The following is a 17,862-nucleotide window of genomic DNA, read 5'->3' on the forward strand; positions in this document are numbered from 1 at the left end:
GATTCAAATGTTAACGTGCAGTCTGATCTACACTGTCCTGCGCATTGCAGACAAGAATGCATTTCACGGTTGGTCTGCAGTTCGCGTTTCGAATTGCGAACTGCAAACTGGTGTGCAGTTCGCGATTCGTGTTGCGAACTGCAAACTAGTCTGCAGTTTACGATTCAAATTTCAACGTGCAGTCTGATCAACACTGTCCTGCGCATTGCAGACAAGAATGCATTTCACAGTTGGTCTGCAGTTCGCGTTTCGAATTGCGAACTGCAAACTGGTCTGCAGTTCGCGATTCGTGTTGCGAACTGCAAACTAATCTGCAGTTTACGATTCAAATTTCAAAGTGCAGTCTGATCAGCACTGTCCAGCGCACTGCGGACCAGAATGTATTTAATAATTAGTCTGCAGTTCTCATTTCGCGTTTCCAACTGCGAACTGGTCCGCGGTTCGCGTTCCAAATTGCAAACTGCAATCTTGTCTGCTGATTACAATAAAAATTTCAAAGTGCAGTCAGATCAGCACTTTCTTGCGCATTGCAGACAATAATGCATTTTACAGTTGGTCTATAGTTCGCAGTTTGTGTTTCCAATTGTGAACTGCAAACTGGTCTGCAGTTTACGATTCAAATTTCAAAGTGCAGTCTGATCAGCACTGTCCAGCGCACTGCGGACCAGAATGTATTTAATAATTAGTCTGCAGTTCTCATTTCGCGTTTCCAACTGCGAACTGGTCCGCGGTTCGCGTTCCAAATTGCAAACTGCAATCTTGTCTGCTGATTACAATAAAAATTTCAAAGTGCAGTCAGATCAGCACTTTCTTGCGCATTGCAGACAATAATGCATTTTACAGTTGGTCTATAGTTCGCAGTTTGTGTTTCCAATTGTGAACTGCAAACTGGTCTGCAGTTCGCAGTTCGCGTTTCGAATTGCGAACTGCAAACTGGTCTGCAGTTCGCGATTCGAATTCGAACTGCAAACTGGTCTGCAGTTCGGGATTCGTATTGCGAACTGTAAACTGGGCTACAATTTACGAATCAAATTTCAAAGAGCAGTCTGATCAGCACTGTCCAGCGCATTGCGGGCAAGAATGCATTTCATAATTAGACTGCAGTTCGCATTTCGCGTTTCCAACTGCGAACTGCAAACTGGTCCGCAGTTTGCGTTCCGAATTGCAAACTGCAATCTTGTCTGCTGATTACAATAAAAATTTCAAAGTGCAGTCTGATCAGCACTTTCTTGCGCATTTCACAGTTGGTCTATAGTTCGCAGTTTGTGTTTCGAATTGCGAACTGCAAACTGGTCTGCAGTTCGCAGTTCGCGTTTCGAATTGCGAACTGCAAACTGGTCTGCAGTTCGCAGTTCGCAGTTCGCGATTCGAATTGCGAACTGCAAACTGGTCTGCAGTTCGCGTTTCGAATTGCGAACTGCAAACTGGTCTGCAGTTCAAGATTCGAATTCGAACTGAAACTGGTCTGCAGTTCAAGATTCAAAATGAAAGTGAATTTGAAGGTTACTCTTATATTTTAAAGTAATAGGTCAGTGTTTGCTAAATATAAAATTTTGAGCCGTGCCATGAAAAAATCAACATAGTGGGTTTGCGACCAGCATGGATCCAGACCAGTTTGCGCATCCGCACAATCAGGTCAGGATCCATGCTGTTCGCTAATGGTTTCTCTAATTGCAGTAGGCTTTAAAAGCGAACAGCATGGATCCTGACCAGACTGCGCGGATGCGCAGGCTGGTCTGGATCCATGCTGGTCGCACACCCACTATGTTGGTTTTCTCATGGCACGGCTCATTAATGTTAATGGTCTGCACTTCCTCCCTCTTATTTAGAATTGCAAAGTGCCGGCAAGTCTGCGGCTCCTAGTTTTCGATTCAAACTACGAACTGCAAACTGGTCTGCAGTTCTCAGTTCGCAGTTCGCAATTCGTAGTTCATAATTCGAATTGCGAACTGCAAACTGGTCTGCAGTTCTCAGTTCGCAGTTCGCAATTCGTAGTTCATAATTCGAATTGCGAACTGCAAACTGGTCTGCAGTTCGCAGTTCACGATTCGAATTGCGAACTGCAAACTGGTCTGCAGTTCAATATTTAAAATGAAAGTATATTGGAACATTACTCTTAGGCCTAGAATTTCGTACTTAGTAAGTTTTTGCTTAAAAGAGGTTATGGTCCCTCAGCTGCAGTCACTTTATCCGAATCGAAATTGTAAACTGTAAGCTGGTCTGACTAAGCGACCTGTACCGGTTCTTCTCCTAAAAGAAGGCTTCTGAAGTGTCATTGCTATGCACAAGGTATATCAAAGCACCAGTCTGTCTTTCCACAAAGAGTCTGTGTCTAAATACACGATTTCTCTCCATCTGCTCTGAGGGATCTCGCTCTTCATCTGGTGAGATCGTTCGGTGTCAGATTACTTTCGCGACCAGAGTGGCTGCGTTTGTGCTATGTAAAACGCCTTTAAATGGGCTTATCATGAAAAGGACTATATATAAACATGGTATAATAATAATAATTTCAAATTACTCTAATCAGAGTCATATACATTATATGTTTTGTCCTTTCGGAATAGGGTCAGTAAATTGGTAAAAAAAATGTTCGTGGTATATTCGAAATCAGTCCATAATAAATGGTACCTAATTTACCCATTTTATTTGGGCACATTCGTGTAGAACGAGTGCTTTAATAAATCACACTTTTGCACTACTGCAATACATTCTACATGGAATGAGACAGTTTACATTTTCATACACCCCACATGACAAGTTTTGCAGATCGAAACTGGAAGTAAATGTTTATTGTGCGGACTAGAGCAAATATGCGCTATTTTAAGGGTAGCAGACCTCAACTGGCAGGCATTTTAAAAGGAATATCCAACCCCAATTTTCTTGTTATTATCATTTGTAACAGAGCTTTTCTGAAAAGTAGTTGTAGGAAAAATTGATGTTCTCTAAAGATACGTAAAGACGGCCTGAAGTTAGCGGTTTTTAATACAATACAAAAAAGGATTAATCACTGGACTTTAAACATTCTCTCTGTCATAATGTATATGCAGTTTACAATTAAAATTGTGAATAATGCATTGAACTTTGATTAGCGATCATTTGGAACAGGTAAAAAATGACATTAAAACAAATAAAGGAGACAACTGAATTATTTGACATTTATTGTTTAATGTCCATATATTTTTTAAGAAAATTGCGAGACATATATTCAATCACTTTAGCCCCATTGGATCATTTAAACACTTTGATTGGTTACATTTTGCACAGACAAACAACACAACTCTCTTCTTACGCCCATTTAAGGTATGTTGACCAATCATGCAGGTCTTGGTGCCGAGTGCATAATTTGCGACTGCGACAAGAAATGTCGTCGTTCCAATTAGTTATGGACAATTTAATTCAAATTACTTATCAATGACACAAATAGATAAAATCTCTAAAAGTATTAGACACCTGCACATATCAAAGCCCCACTTACATTAAACCAAACAAGATTTATAAAGTAATGTTTCTAAGCCAAGATCAAAGCCCAGGCTCTAGTACTGACCGTTTGCAGATTTCTTATGTCATATTTCATTATAATACCAAGACAATAAAACGGGTCTGTCGATGAGCCAGTGCTACTTTTGGACATATCCGAAGGCGGCGGCAAGAATGGTGTTAAATGTTGGTATTTTATTAGCAGATGTATGTAATATGCTGGTTTTGCCAGGGACGAGATTATACGGACTTTCTTCTTTATACGACACTATCTATGAATATTTTGTACAATAAGTCCAGTATATTTCGCTTTAAACACTGTCAAAATACGACTGCGTACTTTGCTTGTGTGTGGACTACTTTCGTTAATATTCGTTACTATTTATCAAATTGTTCTGTTTCAGAAAGTTAGAAATAGGTAAAGTTCATAGCAAAATTAGCCCGTCTCAGGTGCAGTTCATCGCAAAATTAGCCTCTCTCTCTGACTGGACAATCAATACAGGCTTCGACGCAGATATGTCAAGCTTGCACTGACCTGTAGGTTACAATCTGAATATTTTATATGTCAGAAATAATCCAAAGTCAGGTGAGCTATAGTCAGACGTGAGATGAGCATTCTTGAGTGGGCTGACAGTAACTTGAACATTCCGGCTAGTTACTTCAATATCCGGGCAAATTCCGTCAAATGAAACAGTTCTTTGATTAATCTTACAATTAATCTTTCGTTGATTTTATTTACAAAGGGCAATATAATTTTTGTTTAAAATTGAAATGATATACACACATGTACTGTAATAGAAATCACACAACGTAAAGCTGAATTATTTTACAGGAACAACGCACTACTGCAAAAGCTGCACAAGATTTTTTTTATTTTATTTTTTATATGTCAGTTCATGTGTTTTATGACCTTTTAATAAGTCCTAAATACAATAGAAATGTATTTGAGTTAAAAACATTCCATAAGAAAAAATGTTATAACATCATGACAGTAAACGAGTTGGGCTTTAAGCCATTCAAGAGTTACATTAGGCCATACTTGGCTGTAGACGATCCTTATAATGGGTGTAAATGTCTTTACATTGAAACATGTCACAATATATGTCAACAGATAAAATAAAGATAAAATAATACAAAGTTTTCACAAAAAAAAAAATAATAATAATAATAATCACGCGCTCTGTAAAGAAATACAAACTACAATATTAAAGATATTTCAAAATATTCCTTGCCACTCCGACTGGTGAATTAATTGAAGTAATCATAAGAATTCTAAATGATTTTAATTCAGTTTTCTATGAATTTTACTGTATTGCTCGTAAGAGTACATTAACTACTCTGAGCGTAGAAGGAATTTGGCAGTAAAAGGTACTAAGAGAACACCAGTGAATTTCTTTCTCTCATTCTAGCTCTCCTTTATACTCATAAAACAAACCAAGAAGATTGGTCATACAGGACGGATTACACCAAACCGGAAGTGACTACCCAGTGTTACATGTGAAGTAGTCCAAAATGTAGTTCCATGCTATGGATGAAGTCTGGTATAATGAGTGACATGAGGAGGTGACAGTTAAATTTTTGGCTTATGTTTATTGCTTATTGTATTGAGAATAGAGTTAGACCATTTTCATTGTAAATTTCCTGGAATAAGTTTTATTCTTTGCGAAAAATGTCTACCTACGCGTAATTGCTAAACGGCTGTTTTCATGGGGGCATTTTTAGAGGGTGATGTTTCTCAGAACAGATTATTTTTCTTATATACAACATAAACGTTTTATGTCAATATTTTTCTATTTTTGATAAGAAGACATGTTATACCAAATGACCATATATGGTTTTCATATCATTGAAATGCTCTAAAGTGCTGAAAATGAGGTCTGAATGTTTTGTTATTAATATGAAATAAATAAGGAATTGAATTGGTAGAATGTAACCTACATGACAAGAATTCACAAAGATTGTACGGGCAAGGATGAAGTGCCTCGGACATCTCCGTTATTATTCGTAATAACACGTTCATTGCCGAGGATATCCAATTCAATTAAACAGCAGACGATACCGCCAGGGAAAAGTATTAGTTTCCCCGCTATGCGCGGCGCACGTCACTATTAAGTTTAAAGAACATGAAATGTTACATCCCGTGACAAACATGCTATAACTTCTACATGTTTCCATTGTTTATATTTAAGCTAATCTATATTCGTCACCGGTAATTGATATGGGCGGCTCCTCCATAAAAATGTTACTAAATTCATTGGAAAAAAATCCTACAAGATAGAGAAGCTCCATTTCAAGATTTTTCATTTCTTCTTTACTTTTCCAGTTTGCAGATCGCATTTGAAAACGTGAACTGAGAAGTGCAAACTGCAGACCAACTGTGAAATGCATTCTTGCCTACATTTTGCTGGACAGTGCTGATCAGACTGCACTTTGAAATTTGAATCGTAAACGGCAGCACAGTGTACAGTTCTCAATACGAATCTCGAACTGCAGACCAGTTTTCAGTTCGAATTTGAATCGCGAACTGCAGACCATTTTGCAGTTCGCAGTTCGAATCGCGAACTGCGAACTGCGAACTGCAGGCCAGTTTGCAGTTCGCAATTCGAAAGGCGAACTGCGAACAGCGGACCAGTTTGCAGTTCGCAATTCGAATCGCGAACTGCGAACTGCAGGCCAGTTTGCAGTTCGCAGTTCGAAAGGCGAACTGCGAATTGCGGACCAGTTTGCAGTTCACAATTCGAAACACAAACTGCGAACTATAGACCAACTGTGAAATGCGCAAGAAAGTGCTGATCAGATTGCACTTTGAAATTTTTATTGTAATCAGCCGACAAGATTGCAGTTTGTAATTCGGAACGCGAACTGCGGACCAGTTTGCAGTTCGCAGTTGGAAACGCGAAATGCGAACTGCAGACTAATTATGAAATGCATTCTTGTCCGCAATGCGCTGGACAGTCAAGTCAAGTCAAGTCAAAAGTTTATGAAATGTAACAAAGGCCTCCGGCCCAAAATACACTACATAATATATGGTAAGTAAATATATAAACAGTTGTGATCCCACAAAATGTATACATATACAATCGGATAAGTTAAAATACATATTCTTAGGTTCAGCACACAGTCGACTAGTAAACATAGGCTGCTGAATATCATATTTAACATCAAACATTATTTAAGAGTTTCTCAAGATACAATGCTGTTAGATATAACACCTTTTCATTATCAGAGCTAAGTATGTTATAAAAACTTTGTATACTTCTGTCAGATGAATACCAATTAAGAAGATACTGATTACGGATCTCACTAAATTTCTCACATTGAAAAAAAAGCATGATATTCACATTCAACAATACTAGTGTTACTTCAATTATAACAAAATTGGCAGATACTAAGATACGAGATTCAGAAGGTGTATTGTTGTGCCTACCAGTTTCAACATGCAGCTTATGGCTTGAACAAAGAAATTTTGACATTGCTAGTCTGTATTTAAATGGCAAATTTATTGTAAGGTAACGTTCTGTATTTAATAAAGTTTTAAAATGTTTATAATGTTGACATCTACTTGATTCTTCGATAGACTCTTTCCAGTTTTGTTTATGACAATCTATGAGTCTTTGACGAAAAATACTAACGAAGTAGTCAATATTTCCAACATCATGTGAAACCCAAACATAACCCAAACCATACAAAAATAACAAGTGTTTGACCTGAGTAGCCCAGGTGATTCTACCTACGTTATCTAAAGATTTTAGCATAAAATAACACCGTTTAGGGTAACTAGAGTTATCCATCTGTATTAGTTAGCTGATCAGACTGCACTTTGAAATTTGAATCGTAAATTGTAGCCCAGTTTACAGTTTGCAATACGAATCCCGAACTGCAGACCAGTTTGCAGTTCGAATTCAAATCGCGAACTGCAGACCAGTTTGCAGTTCGCAATTCGAAACGCGAACTGCGAACTGCAGACCAGTTTGCAGTTCGCAATTAGAAACACAACCTGCGAACTATAGACCAACTGTGAAATGCATTCTTGTCTGCAATGCGCAAGAAAGTGCTGATCAGAATGCACTTTGAAATTTTTATTGTAATCAGCAGACAAGATTGCAGTTTGCAATTCGGAACGCGAACTGCGGACCAGTTTGCAGTTCGCAGTTGGAAACGCGAAATGCAAACTGCAGACTAATTATGAAATGCATTCTTGTCCGCAATGCGCTGGACAGTGCTGATCAGACTGCACTTTGAAATTTGAATTGTAAACTGCAGCCCAGTTTACAGTTTGCAATATGAATCTCAAACTGCAGACCAGTTTGCAGTTCGAATTCGAATCGCGAATTGCAGACCAGTTTGCAGTTTGCAATTCGAAACGCGAACTGCAGACCAACTGTGAAATGCATTCTTGTCTGCAATGCGCAAGACAGTGTTGATCAGACTGCACGTTGACATTTGAATCGTAAAGCGCAGACCAGTTTACAGTTTGCAATTCGAATCGCGAACTGCAGACCAGTTTGCAGTTCGCAATTCGAAACGCGAACTGCTAACTTCAGACCAAATGTGAAATGCATTCTTGTCTACAATTTGCCGGGCAGTGCTGATCAGACTGCACACTTTGAAATTTCAATCGTAAACTGCAGACTAGTTTGCAGTTCGCAACACGAATCGCAAACTGCAGACCAGTTTGCAGTTCGCAATTCGAAACGAGAACTGCAGACCAACTGTAAAATGCATTCTTGTCTGCAATGTGCAGGACATTGTTGATCAGACTGCACGTTGACATTTGAATCGTAAAGTGCAGACCAGTTTACAGTTCGCAATTCGAATCGCGAACTGCAGACCAGTTTGCAGTTCGCAATTCGAAACGCGAACTGCGAACTGCAGACCAACTTAACTAAAATTCCAATATAAGGTTATTTTTCTTCAATTACCCCGTTTTATGTTTTGTATATCGTTTCGACAAGGCATAAAACAAAAGTAGGATTCGTTATGATACGATATAATACTATGTTTGTACCACTATTTCATATATGGTAAGAATCGTAATGTAATTGGTAAACAAACGCTTTGCATAAAGCTTCGAAATCACTTACATTGCGACAGAAAATTTTGTGCGATAGGTTAATAAATCCGTTAAAAGTTCTGTAAAATGATCAAATACATGCCAATATAATACATAAAAAATAAGCGTACATTTTGGTGGAAATGACGCGACCTTTTTTCATGTTTGATTCAAACAATAATTCAGGAGGAAATTGTATAAAAATGGCTGTTTCTTTGAAAGGTGTTTCATAAAATACCACAGTTTTTCAATATATTAACCCATTCTTGAATTACATCACTTTAATTAAGCGAGGAAGGAATCAGAGACCAAAAAGTAATTGATTCCTGTGAAACTCTTTTTTCCGCTGAAAAATCGGGAATATTTATGATATGCTTTAGGAGTTTATGGGACCCAAACACTGCATTACAAAATTTTGGCTCGTTAGAAATACTGATGAGAGAGTTGAATATGTTTATTGAGTTTTACAAATTTTGTTATCTAAACAGAATCTCGGTGCATACAATTTTAATTAAATAGTACCATGGTTTAGCTGAATCTTTCCCTTTCATGTTGGTATGCTACATGACAGGCCTTTTTGGAAATGTGGAAGACAACCATGTTAAAGCAAGGCACTCTATCATTTCTTAATGTGTCCTTTACGGCTTCTACAAAGACACACGAAGAATCCATTTAAAATTACAGTGCTGCCTCACTGGAATATTACGCCGTAGACACGTGCATGATAAACCACCCACTCACATTATATACGGACACCGAGCCTTCCAGTCCTAGAACTCTACGCTAATACTAGCGCCAAGCGAGGAAGCTCAAGGTATCATAACTTTGGTATGACGAGTACAGAGAACGAACCCACGACCTCCCGCGCTGAAAGTGGTCGCTATAGGCCTATATATATAATATATATATTTAAAATCCGGATGGACATTCAGTATAACGAGATTATTCAAAACGGATGCTGCAGTTAGTATATGCAGCCCTAATTTAAGAGGCGGGGCATAAAATGTCAGGATGTTAACATGGCCACGGAAGTAATTATGTATTTAAAAAGAATAATAATACTGATAGCAAGCGAAACCAGGATATTTATTCACACTGGTATCTTTCCTAAATAGATATCAGTATGTGAAATCTATATTTTAAAATGAACGCATTAAAGTTTCAAATAGCTGGATTTATTTGACTATATTTATGTGAGATACGAACGATATTGAAATATTGAATATTTCCATTCAACAGGGCAATCTATTCGTTATAAGTAACATACCGATCATTCTTGATGGTTTCGTCATATAGCGTCTCATAAATAGTACTAAAATTGTCTTTCGTATATTTTGAAATGTTATTTGTGAACAAAATATTTTAAGCAAAACATCAGTTTAAGCATACGCAATACCATACAACAACAAAAGACAAAGACAAGACAAGACGAGACAAATAGTTTATTTCGTCAAGATTACCATCAGTAACTACAAGCAATATAATTATTACAACAGAATTATTACACATCTCTTTCCTACTTAATTAAAGATTAAGTCAACGAATATTCTATTCCGCAGTTGGTTTTAAATTTATTAGTATTTTAGAGCAAAATGCTGGATTATTTTTTATAAAATTTTCTATTATTCTTTATGCGCATATAATAACTATATATGATAGGTAAAGAAAAAAATGAAATCATTTTTTATGTTTAAAAGTACCTTTTAGCTGTCTGTATCATTAAAATGATACTGTAAAAGGATCTGTTTTTTTACTGAATAGAAATATGAAACAAACTAAACATTTACTTCAACCAGATATACCTTATTGAATTACTAGGTATACATTTTACATTAGTCGTCACTTACTAAAAATATTTATACTAGTAAAAGACCATGTTGCCACTTCCTAGTTTTTGTTTTCAGGAGGATTCCGGAGTTTTGTATCTTTGATTTCAAAAATAGGACATACGTAAGACCAATAAAAAGGGAATTACAGTAATTTGGTCAAAATATTATGTTTCCGTCCTAAAATATAATTAGCATTTGCGATAGTAATTTCATAGTTTAGAATGCAATTGAATATGTATTTATAATTTCAGCTAAGCTGTAATTTCAGACTCTTTACGTAATCAGTATCACAACATTTCATAATTGTTTTGTTCAACATTTTCTTTAACTTCGAAATAAAACAGCTTATTTCAGTGTAATGTACGGATGTGCAGGCAGATCATGGTCTGCACTGGTCGCACGTGTCCAGCGTGATAAGGGTTAAACTAATATACAATTTACATACGTGCGCTGATATTTAAATTGTTATGTGTATTCCGATATTTGTCCTACTTTGTTATATTCTAATTTGTTAATATATATATTTTGAAAACATCTACATTCATAAACATATGCAGATACATATACAACTTGACGGCACGTTTTTTTTCTGTGTTACTTAAAACTAGTCCCGACGACACAATAGTTTACCTTGAAATTTACTCTGACGGACTCCGCTGTATGGAGGAAGACAAAGTCATGAAATTAAACCCGATGGAGTAAGAAGTAATAAAATACATAGAAACACAAGAAAACGATAACTAGATACAAAAGCGAAAAAGCAAATATATGTGGGAGAAGGGAGCGTTAATGTGGGAAAAGGGTGAAGGTGTACTATGGAAAAGGAATTGGTATATAGAAACTGAAACTAGAAATGTTTAGGGACTGTTATGTGTGGGATTGGGTATATCGAAAGAAACACAGAATTTGTTTATTCCATTACAACAGAGTTTATATCCTTAGAACACCAGGCACATTTTTATGCAATCTCGCCAGGCATATGTATGTTTTTGACAACACAGAAAATGACGTCACTCGACCTTCAGCTATTTCCGGAAGTAAAGAATGCTAAACTTACAATCGTGCAACATCGGGCATTTCCGTATTCTCCGGTAAATACGCTAAAGGCCGAGGTGATCAGATTGCGCGGGGGTCAACCCGTCAAAATGTTGTTGTTGTTGTATTTTTTTTTTTTTTTTTTTATTTGCTAATGGGGAGTCAATTTTCAGCATTTTCTAACGATTTGAAAATACCTTTGCTTTAGAACGACGTGTCAGCCGTCAGCTTTTCATCTACGAAAACGTATTTGAACTAGGAATAAAAACACAAATCCCACAGGGGTCCGTAACGGAGCAAGGGTACATAGAGATTTTTGGACTTCGTCAAATCGCTCAAAAGGTCCTTTTTGATGTTGTCTGAAAGTGTCAGTATATGCCTCGGATGTAAGATATTTCCGTATTTGAGAGCTGCAGACGCAGACGCAGACATTTCAGAAATATTTTCAAAATGAATTTCGTATACTATGATAAATGTTGAGTCTACGCCATCAGACGCTAATACGTTTTATTACTTTACAGGTGCGGAAATTATATACATGCGTTTGAACCTGTTGATTGCTGTCTTTTACGTTATAGCGTATAATAAGGAATCTTTTCAGTAGTTTGTCAGTTACAATGTCGGTCCATTCCATTTTAATATGTGATATTTTGATTTCATGTATGCTTACCAGAAATAATTGTAAAATTGATGTTGTAAATTGCATTTTTATACCTAAACAAACTAAGGAGGGACATATATTGTATAGTAATTGCATAGTTCGAATCACTTTGTTCTCGAATTGAAACTGATATTGATAAAGCGTCCTCAAAATTTCCAAATTCTGTCATTAAGACTGAGATCCCGTCAAGTAATTCTTAGTATTGAAGGATGGTAAGACCTCTCACTAAAATAGCACCAAAATATTGTGATGAGTTGGCTATTCTATGCCTTTGTTAGTTTTAAACTTATCAGAACCTAAGGACAAAAAGATGAATATGAGGATTTCTTCCATTGGCTGCTATTTCTTTATAAAAAGACAAATAATCACATCATTTTTCTACGCATATTACAGCTAATAAGTACAAAAATGTCTAGAGCTTCATTTTTAGCACAAGTCGATTATTGGTCACGTAAGTAAGTAAGTAAGTAAGTAAGTACGTAAATTGTTTATTATAGTGACTTGTGTTGTAGTATATATTCAATACATTGTATATACAAATACATCAGTAATATAATGAACACCCGGTCCCATGGGCATATAAGTCACTTTTAAATTACAAATAGTATATAAAACAGTATTTGCTATACCAATGGTGGATTACATCAAATTACTGAATTTGATACAATAGAATCGATGCTTTTGGTAGTTCGTAACTTCTTATGCATTTAAAGATTGAGATAATTACATGATTATCAATACATGAAAAGTAAAAGGAAATATTCAGTTTGTTAGGTAACATTCAATCACTAATTTAGGAAAGTTTACAATTTTGTCTGTATTACTGGAATTTCGTTTTGAAGATACCATCCAAGATCTATATAAAGAGACACATATTTCAAACTTACTTTTCCCCTGGCAAATTTTCTTTCAAGATATTTTCGAAATACCGTAGATATGCCGACACAAATGGGAATAAATCACAAGCTTATTTCATTTTAAAAAGATTATTTCAATACAATTAAAAAGCTAGTTTTAGCACAAAAAACTAATAATAAATGGCTCTAAAATAATGTTTCAAATGCACTCAAGTATAATTGTAAGTGGCGAGGAACTAGAAAGTGTACAGTTTTGTAGCCAGTTGCGTGCACAAGATACCAATACTTGCTGGTGGTTTTTGTTATGAAGCTGTCACACACGAATTCCATTTGAAAGGAGTTGAATATAGGGTATTTTTGTAGAAGCTTATTAAAACAGGTATAATTTTATCCAGTGTACGAGATTTTGGTTAGTTCGCAATAGATCAAATTAGCTGCAAACTTTAAAAAGATTACATTTGTATTGGGTTTTCCAAATACCAAAATATTTGACTGAATTATTAAGTATGACGAGTATTCGTACGAGATAACCACAAAAATGTGAACCGTAAATACGAGGAATGTCAAAAATGTTTACTTTCAGTATAAATACATCCCTGTACGTCATCTCAGAATATATTAGCGAATGTCATAGAAAATGTTAATATGACATGATTATCTGCATTATACAATGTACACAATGTGTCTTTATTCTGTTTAATTATAAATACGGGGCTTCCGTGACCGAGTGGTTAAGGTCGCTGACTTCAAATCACTTGCCTCTCATCGATGTGGGTTCGAGCCTCACTCGGGGCATTGAATTCTTCATGTGAGGAAGCCATCCATCTGGCTTACGAAAGGCTTATAGTTCTGTCTAGGTGTCCGCTCGTGGTGAAATAATGCACGGAGGGGCACCAGGGGTCTTATTTTCTTTATTACTTGACGGACGTGCGCCGAAAGACAGCAAAATGAATGCTTTCCACATTGACCAATGTTCAATTTAATTTCTGTTGTTTAGCGGAAGTGTGACTAATAAGCTCAAATTTCTAATATTTTTGAAATGTAACACGAAATTTGCTAAATAATTCAGAACATTATAGAACATAAAATCATTGAGTTGCTGATTTTTATGGTCACTTTAGAGCTTTATAATATATCCAAAGAATAGGTAGCAGATAAGAAAAATGAACGCATTTACTATTGTCTTGTATTTCTGCTCTTTTTATGTCTTCCGAAAGAGCAATATGTTAACAAATAATTGTGGTGATATAGGTTTTATAAACAATGCATATGTAGTAGCTATTTTTTTAATTATGAAAAACAATTAAGTCTCTGGGTGAGTGTTCATAAGTTTCATTTCAGCAGGAGCTTGAGTTCATTTTTGTTGGCGTATTATTTTATCCATGTAGTTCCCCATTCAACTTTAATTCAAGTAACCCTTCTATCAAGTTGTTGATAAATTGCGGGAATAACGTACCGGACTGTGAACATTTATGATATCAGAAAATGTTTTTATCTGATGGAATGATTTAAAGTGGAATGCGCCTAATTTGAAATTATTTGGTTCCGTCTCGACAATTTGTTTAATATAAAACTCAGCATTTCCTTATATAATGCGTATTTTACTCTCTTTTTTATATTTTATGTAACTCTGTAACTTCTATATCTCTGTAAACCTTCAAACACGACCATTGACGTCCATTTTTGATGAACCGCGATTTCACGTCCATCAGACGGTTTTCGTAAATCGTTCTGTTCATTCTACAAGAATCGATTTGCTTGTTACTCAGGATATTTTAATTTAACAAATTAAACAAAAATGTTTCAGTATTTGCTGACAGATAGCTCAATGTTCCGTTTAAGGGCTCATAATGCCACTATTTATATTGTAGCTGCCACGTGTTTCGTTATCAATGTAAAATATATTAATTTCTTGGTAAATCCTATTTTCAATAATTGTTTTGTCTAATATTTGACCAAGGTTTGAATATTGATTAATATAATAGAAAGTTTTATTTAGTCCATTGTTTTTGATTACATGTACCTCCCAGTATGGCTGTAGCTTTTAAAGTTAATGTGCAGTATCAAAAATAGTGTTTAAGTTCTAACAATGTAATTATGCATAAACTTCTATTTAGACAGCATCTGTTCTATTTGTTTCATCTGTTTTGAACTTTAAAATTTTTTAAGCCTTATGAAACTTTAACTGATGTCATACAGCTGCATAGAAAAACCTCAGGATGTCATTGTCTTATCTCTCCAGTATGAGATGCCTGTATTATGGACTATTTTTATTGATCTGTTCATCTGTATTCAAAATGATGTCACGAAAGAATGCGTATATGATTGTATTTATTGATAACGGGTATATTAAAGTCTAACTTTAATATTTTATCGTACGATATTTCATCAGACTACAAAAATACGTAAATAAAATTACGGGTTTCCCACAAAAGTAAACTTTGACTGAGTAATTAAATATCTCAAGGACATGCTTTTGAGTGCATTACCAGTATACGAGGGACATCCAAAACCTTGTTACGATGTATTAGCGTTACAGTATTATACAACATTTTCTTCTGACAATTATTTGATTATTATCATCAAAGTGATACGAAATCATTCACATGATTACTGATGCCCAAAGAAATGGAAATCGTTTTTACGACAAATTCTACCACTCTTTTAGTTCTGTAGTATAATGTATAATATGAATTGTAATGTTATGTTTCTTTCCAGCTTGATGGGCTGAAAATAATGAAAAATTTAGAAAAAAAAACTCATTGAGCGGTCTGATATGTTTCCGTTCAAAACTAGATCTACTTTTCTATCTTTGTACTAAATATGTAATATATTCTTGTACAAGCTAAATCAAGTAAAATGCATTGCTAAATTTTAAGAATGTGACTTTCATGAAAAATCTCTATAAAACTTGCATTACTGTATAAATAATGCAACCGTGATCAGCCTCTTCCAGGACTTTTGCAGCAAAAACCTACTTGAAGACGCCAACAGATCGTCTTAAGCCCTGAAACTGAGTGAATTAAATAAATTGTCATCATGCCTAGCCTTCTGAAAGAGTCTTTAGACATTGTAAACATCTAAAATAATAACACAGCTGTAGACGCATCTAGCGTCTTGCAAACTAGACACGTGTTTTCCGGCTGCAAAACCAATTCATACAATAGGCCCTACGCATGTGAACGACAAGCAATTATTTTATTCAAGAGCAAATTACTAAATGAGATAGATCTATATTATTTTGATTCTAACACGTTACCAAGGAGTTCAGAGTACATCCTTGACGGCATTGAATCATTAAATATTAGCCCGTTTTCAGTTGGTTTCTTTTCCAGCGCACCTCTATGCCGTTTGACGCTACATCAATATGACGTAATAATTGTGACGTCAGAAAAATGAATTGTTTAAGAAATAATATATCTCATTTAGTGATTTGTCGCTGAATAGATCATTGTTTGGAGTTCAGATGCGAAGGAATTATAATAATACGCATCTGAACGACAAACAATGATTTTATTTAAGAGCAAATTACTAAATGAGATATATTGTTTCGATTCTAACACGTTACCAAGGATTTTAAAGTACATACTTGACGGCATTCATTAAATATTTGCCCGTTTTCAATCGGTTTCTTTTCCAGCGCGCCGCTTTGCCGTTTGACGCTATGACGTAATAATTGTGACGTTAGAACAGTGAATTGTTGAATAATAATTCACTGTTTTCAGCCTTCTTTGTTTAATAGGAAAATGAATCGGATCGTGTTAGAATGTATAATAATTCACTGTTTTCAGCCTTCTTTGTTTAATAGGAAAATGAATCGGATCGTGTTAGAATCTTATATTTCATGTAAAGGATTAAACATGAATAACGTGACAAATGAATTGGTAGATCTATCTCCTGTCGAATGGATTTGTGGTGAGGAATGGCAAAGAAATATATCCGGCAAAGAGAATAAGGATGTTACTAAGGAACAAATAAGCAAATAACTTTATTACATGGGGTTGGGGGAGGGGGGGTGGGTGTGTGTTACAACTACACATGAATGAAAATATGGGGGGGGGGGGGGGGGGGAGGAGCGGATGACCGGGTGAGGGTACAAAACTTCACATGTTGATAATAAATATTGATGGAACATAAAAAAATGTTGGGGGCACGATAGGAGGTGGTGGGGGTGACTGGGTGGAGGAGCCAGATGGGGGGAATGGTACAATTTTGCATGTTGATGAATATTCATTGAAGGTTTAAATAAAGAAATGGGGGCGGGGGGAGGGGGGAGTGGTGTGACCGGGGCGGCAGGGATGACCGGTAGTGGGTTCACAACTTCACATGTTGATAATAAATATTCATGGGAAAAAATGAAAGAGGCTTAATGAAATTTTACCAATTGGTTAGTTTGTTATGTACACATATGTGGATTTTTAAACAATTAAAGGGCAATAACTCTGAAGTTACTAAAGAGATCCTGGCGAAATTGTGTGTGCACTAACACCTACCACATTATGGTGATCTAAACTCGGCTTACGTTTCATACTTGGTCAAATATGTCATGAGTTATGAAGCAAAAATTGCCATATTAGTATGTACAATGTATAGTATTTATATAGGTTATTAGCTTTGTATCGGGAAATATGCACTCGTTCTTCAGCGGAAGAATATTGCGCTCCTAAAGTCGCGCAATATTTCCGCTGAAGAACTCGTGCATATTTCCCGATGCAAAGATAATAACCTTTTTATTACATACGCATCTACACGTATAAATATAATGTAAATATCATAAATATGTTCAATAGCCTGAATAGGATTGACAATACTGAACTTAATAGAAAAAAATAGTGCAACAATACACACTGAATTACGTCACGCACCCGATATGAAATTCAGGCGTCAGTGTATGGAAAAATATTGACGTTACCGGTACCAGTGTAACTTAACGGGGAATAGAAACGAGTA

This window comes from Mercenaria mercenaria, chromosome 15 (assembly GCF_021730395.1).
Source record: "Mercenaria mercenaria strain notata chromosome 15, MADL_Memer_1, whole genome shotgun sequence".
In the NCBI taxonomy this organism is placed as follows: domain Eukaryota; kingdom Metazoa; phylum Mollusca; class Bivalvia; order Venerida; family Veneridae; genus Mercenaria; species Mercenaria mercenaria.